The following is a 6000-nucleotide window of genomic DNA, read 5'->3' on the forward strand; positions in this document are numbered from 1 at the left end:
CAATCCGCAGCTTGCCCTCGATGTCAAGACCCGTATGAGGATGCTCTTCATCTCATTTCCACCTGCTCCTTTGCTACACAAGTTTGGTCCAGCTTGGGCCTGTCTGCTCCGACCTCCCTCACTGCTCTTCCCCAACACCCACCGATTCAGGGCTTCAACCCCAACATCTGGCCATCGGTGGCCTTGACCATAACTTGGAAGCTCTGTGACTCAAGAAATGCTCTCGTGTTCAGGAACGATGATCACTCTCACAGATTAACGCTAAGAAATATTGTAGCAGACTTCTCTCTCTGGGTCTTACGGTTAAAAAAAACTGATGACAGCAACTCGGCTAGACAGTGGCTAAATTTTCTCTCCTCTGCAATCCCTTCTAGCTGAACTTGTAACAATAATTTGCCTGTATTCCCCTGAACTCTTTGAGTGGTAATATATTCAGGTGGGGAAGCTCTCCCCCCCGTTGACTGTTCAAAAAAAAAATTTAGCCCACATGCAATTGCAACACAGGAAAAGTTTAGCATGAAAGAATATCCATGCGTGTGTGGCTTCACTTCTTCCTTTCTTTCTCATTCTAGCCACTCAAAAACACAATACATCACTAGAAAATCCCACATGTCAAAATCATCACTTCAAAATACAAGTTAGCTTTGATTCTTTTTCCCATTATATTAATAATGGACCAGAAGGGCGGGCATGGTGCACGCAGAGTCTCTCTACTTGTGGCACTGGAGATCCTGGGTTCGAACCAGCCCCCTTGCAGAATTATTATGCATGGTAAGGCTTTCTAGAAATTCCCTTCTCCAGACCCCACCTTGTGTGGGAGCTTTCGGCACTTATTACGCCTTTTTTAATATTAATAATGGACCAGGCATAGACTGGCATCTACTCAAACTCTCTATATAAGCCTAATTTTGCTACTCAATGATACAAACAGTTCAGATGCTACATATGACTAGTATATATTGTGTGTCCGAGGATCACTGTCACAATTGTTCAGCCCTTTTCTTCTTGGCATCTGAGCTCACTATGATACGTTCTCTTATGAACCCACCCTGTGCTCTTCTTCGGCTCGACAATGTGTGCTTTCCCAAGATGTCCTCCATCTAGAGACTCTTCCTGCTCCTATGGCACCAACAACTTGCAAGTGAAGATGTCCAGTGAACATGCATCTCCCTCGCCGCTGATGTCCAGCCACCAGCGTCGCCCTAGGTCCTGCCGCCGCCGCACGAGAGAAATGGGAGAAGAGATATGGTTTGGTTTTGGGGTAGTGTGTGATGTAACAGGAAAAGAAAGTTCCACGTGAGGCAACGAGCGGAGCGAGCCATGTGAGGCAAGCGGCGACGAGCGGAGCGAGTGCGGGTGGTTGTCCTGATTCAGCAAAATTTCCATGTCTGCTCAACCAGCATCTGGAGGGTATATTCCATATATGTGGTTGTCTCTATCCATCATCCTCTCAACGAAACAGGTGGTAACAAACTAAAAACTGGCCCTCTATATCCCACCCAGGGATAGCCAGTGAACAAAACACATCTAAATCTGTTAATAGTCGAACTTGGCACAGAAGTCCTAAAAGATTATACCTCGGTCGCTCTGGTTACCCAATACAGGTATGTTCCTATGCAATAATCATTTAGCTGTATTAATTGTCTAGAAGTTGCTCGATGGTGAAATCTAAAGAGTTTTTGAAGGTTTTTGTCCTCATGCCTACATTTTAATGTCCTGAAACCAGGGTAGAAAGTTAAACTCATGATCAATATTTTCTTACCATCTACTCCCTTCGTTCCTAAATATTTGTCTTTTTAGAGATTTCAAATGGACTACCACATACGGATGTATATAGACATATTTTAGAGTGTAGATTCACTCATTTTGCTCCGTACGTAGTCACTTGTTGAAATCTCTAGAAAGACAAATATTTAGGAACGGATGGAGTATCACAGTTAGTTCCTAGGCACTTTGGAAGTTTTGATGCTTACATATTTGTTTTGATACCATCTGCAATTACTGAACTTGCAGTTGAAGAGGCTGGAGTTAAAGTTGAAGCAGTTTGCTGAAGTTGAGACCTTGCTTTTGAAGGAATGCGAGCAAGTGGATAGAGCGAGACAGAGGATTTCAGCTGGCCGTATCCAGGCGATGCGAGCCTGCTCAAATCGCCCGGAAACTAGTTTGCCCACCAGTGGCTGTAGCACTATGTCACCCAATCCAACGAATATAAGCCCTAGACCGTTGGCCATGCCACGCTCCATGGCTGAAGCCACGGTACCAGCGGCATACGCTAATAACATGCAGGGGCAGGGGCATGGGCATGTGCATGTGCATCCACAGATGCCGTCCGTGCAGCGGCGGCCACGGATGCTCTCGTTTGGGCCTCGCTCACCGTTTTCGGCTATCCAGACTCAGCAAGCTGCACAGGCGCCGAACATTATGTTCAGTGCTGGTGCAATGCCCGGTTCGGTAACTCCAAATCACCATCATCAGCTGTTGAGGTAGTCGTCTTCAGGAAACAATTCTACTCAAGAATAGATAGTTAACAAGCTCAATTTTGTTAGCTAGATTTATATACTCCCTCCGTTCCTAAATATAAGTCTTCAGGAAACAATTCTACTCAAGGATAGATAGTTAACAAGCTCAATTTTGTTAGCTAGATTTATATACTCCCTCCATTTCTAAATATAAGTCTTTGTAGAGATTCCACTAGGTGGACTACATACGAAGCAAAATGAATGAATCTACACTTAAAATGCATCTATTTATATCCGTATGTGGTTTATAGTGGAAGCTCTACAAAGACTTGTATTTAGGAACAGAGGGAGTAGTTCTTACAAGCATCTCAATTGCAGTTCAATTGTTCGACACCTTCTGTTGGCCGTGTGAATATTTATGATTAGAGCTCCGTTTGTTTTATGGTCTGCAGAAGCCTGAGTGGGGGAGCGTACCCTGTGTTTTTTTATTTAAACAGCCAAGGGACCAGTTATCGCCCCCAGTAGAGAAAATGCACCCGAATTGGTGAGCAGTGACTTTTATTCGACAACATTCAGACTTTTCAGTATCTTTGAAACTGAATAGTCACAACGAAAACTGGGGGAAGTGTTAATAAAATATTTTAGTAACCACCGTGGATTTTCTCAGACTGGCCAACTTGAGCAACATATGTGCGAACTCTGAAAGGTTGGCTCAGGTCAAAGAAATGCAATGAAATCTGTCTGATGGGATTGCTTGGGATTGCTTTTACAACGCTTGCCGCGAAATGCAATGAAAGAAATCAGTCCAGAAGTTTTATGCCACTTTGGAGTCGACGTCTGTGGTAAGGTTGATGAGTGCGCCATGGATCTTCAAAGAATCTGTTGGGACCCGAGATCTAAGGTATACAAGTCAAGCCGCATAGAATCACACAGAAAGCCATGATCAGTCTCCAGATAATATCAGATATACAAGTCAAGCTGCATAGTACCACTATCGCGTAGGAAGCTGTCCCCGCAGTATCGGCCTGTATCGGAACCGCTCCGGTCTGTATCGGAACCGGTCCCGGACACCATATATTCTCAGAGAGCTCGAAACCAATGGTTTAGAGATAATTTTTGAAAACACTAACGCCTACACGTGTGGGCGTCTGGCAACTCGCCCACACACATGAATTCTCGTCCAACCAATTCTGCATGAATCTTGGCGCGTTCTGGCAGTTTTTGTGTGCCACGTAGGACTAAATTGATGTGTGAGCATTCATCTGGTCGTCCACATGTCTTTTTTCATCACACGGGGGCTGATGTGTGGGTGTTTAACAATTCGTCCACACACCAGTTTTCACGCACGCAGAGGGGGCTGGTGTGTAGGTGTTTATCACTTCGACCACACACCCGTCTCCTCACTCACACCCAAAGCTGGCAGTTGCCATGTGTTTCTGCAGGGTACATGACAACTGCCCTAGTTTTGCTTGTAAGCAGGTGACAACTCTCTTTTACCCGAGTTGCCATGTTTTTTTTTGCATGGTACATGACAACTGCCCTAGCGTGCACGTAAGTAGATGGCAACTCTTTCTCTTTACATGGTAACTGCCCTAGTGTGCTTGTGAACACACGACAACTCTTTCTTTTACCCGAACATGCTTTTTTGCCATGCCTTTTTGTAGTGCTACACGACAACTTGCCTAGTGTTAGTGAGTGGCAACCCCTAAAGTTTTGAAATCATGGCAACTACAGTAGACCAGACCATACATGCCAACTGCAGTTGAGCAACCATGGCAACTGTAGTTGTCTGACATGGCAACGAAATTCAGCGACATGGCAACTACAGTTAAATGAACATGGACGAGGGTCTGGATCATGGCAACTGCGGGACGCGCGGTGACTGTCACGCGGGGCGTGCGGGACCACGAGGTACGAGGCCTGATGAAGGGGCGTGTGGGTGTTATCTATTTTGCCCACATGCACGCGTGTGAGAGGGATCGGGAGGGAAAAAAGAGATATGTGGGCATTACTTGTTTTGCCCACACGTAGGTGTGTGAGTTGTTCCTCTTATACATCACACAAAATGTGTGGGCAGACCCTCTAACGCCCACACGTGTGGCACTTATTGGCGTCCATAATTTTTGAGGGAATGGTTCAGAGATAATGCTCGGGCAATATCAATTGTATCAGAATCGAGCCAACCTGTATTGCAACTGTTCCCAATCACTATACTCCAAGGAACCACTGTTCCCACACTAAATCTAACTAAGTCAGAGCATTTAGAGCATCTCCACTTGTTCGGCGCCCCACGGACTGAAATAGCGCCTCCCGGGGAGCGAGCCGACGTTATTTTCGCCATGGGGGTGGTTGAGTTCCCACTCGCCGCCCCAAGTTGGCCCTCAGACGCCCTTTTTTGAAATGTAGTTCAGCTAAAATTTGAAGAATTTGGACGACATTCATTCATATTTGTACATAATTTAAAAAAGACATGTTTAAACCCTAAAACTATGCCGCCGCCGTCCCGAGCCTTCTACATGTCGAGGAGCTTGTAGAAGCTGGTGTAGTCATCGTCGTTGTCGTCTTGGACGCCGCCGTCCTTGCTGCAGCCCTGGCCTGGGTCGCCGAGGCGGATGGGGTTGGACGGCGCCGACGCCTCCTCACCGCCGTCGTCGAGGATGACGATGTCGTCCTCGTCACGGTCGCGGCGCTGAGCGGTGATCTCCTCGAGGGCGTGGCGCTGACACTCCATTTCCTCCCGGACGTAGTCGTCTCGCGCCCACTTCAGGCTAGTCTCGAGGTCAGCGGCCATGGAGATGTGCTCTTGCTTGACGACGGCAGGCGACGTCTTCGGCTCCTTCTTCGGCTGACCAGGCGAATATGGCCGCGGGGAGGAGAAGGTTGGCGACGACGGCCCTCGTTTATGACGAGGTTCCCATTGCGCCTGCGCTTTGGCGTCTCTTAGGGCTCGGCCTAGACGGCGGTGAGCGGCGGCGGGGTGCCGGGGGAGTGGGAGTCGGAGGAAGACGAGGACGCGCCCGCCATGTGCCTCGGCAGCCACGAGCTACCGCTCCGGGGCGAGAAGGATGACGCCGGGTACACCATCCGCGGCGGGTTTCCACCCTCGATGTGCTCGAGGACGGCGTGGAGAGTGCACCCGGGGACTCCCCACCATTGGCGACGGCCGTCGGAGTTGTGCCGCCCCCATGGTGCCGGAGCGCCGTTTGTCGACACGAGCTGGTCGGCGTGGCGGCGCTTGAAGTACGCCGTCCATAGGTTGGTGTTGTCGGGGGCGTATCTCGCCTGCTGCCGCACTTCCTTCGGCAACGTCGATCGGATCCGCGTGATCTCGGCACCGCGGTCAGCGCTAGTGGGCGGCGGGGGCAGGGGGACTCCTTCGGTGCTGAGCCTCCACGAGCCCAGCACGCACATGTCGGCCCGTTCCAGGTAGTCCGCCTCGTGGAGGAGGCGCACCTTCCACTCATGGAGATAGCGACACCGAAGCCATTGGCCGCCGCTCCGTCGCCGGGGAAACGCTCGGCCATCGGTCACGTCTTGAGAT

The 6000-nt window shown here is 49.2% G+C and overlaps 1 pseudogene; it reads left to right on the top strand.

Moving 5' to 3' along the window:
- LOC123086680 (SWI/SNF complex subunit SWI3C homolog) overlaps nucleotides 1-2852 on the top strand; it is a 38206-nt pseudogene extending 35354 nt beyond the window's left edge.
- The last annotated feature ends 3148 nt before the right edge of the window (nucleotides 2853-6000 follow it).

The sequence above is a fragment of the Triticum aestivum genome, chromosome 4A, assembly GCF_018294505.1.
Source record: "Triticum aestivum cultivar Chinese Spring chromosome 4A, IWGSC CS RefSeq v2.1, whole genome shotgun sequence".
NCBI lineage: Eukaryota > Viridiplantae > Streptophyta > Magnoliopsida > Poales > Poaceae > Triticum > Triticum aestivum.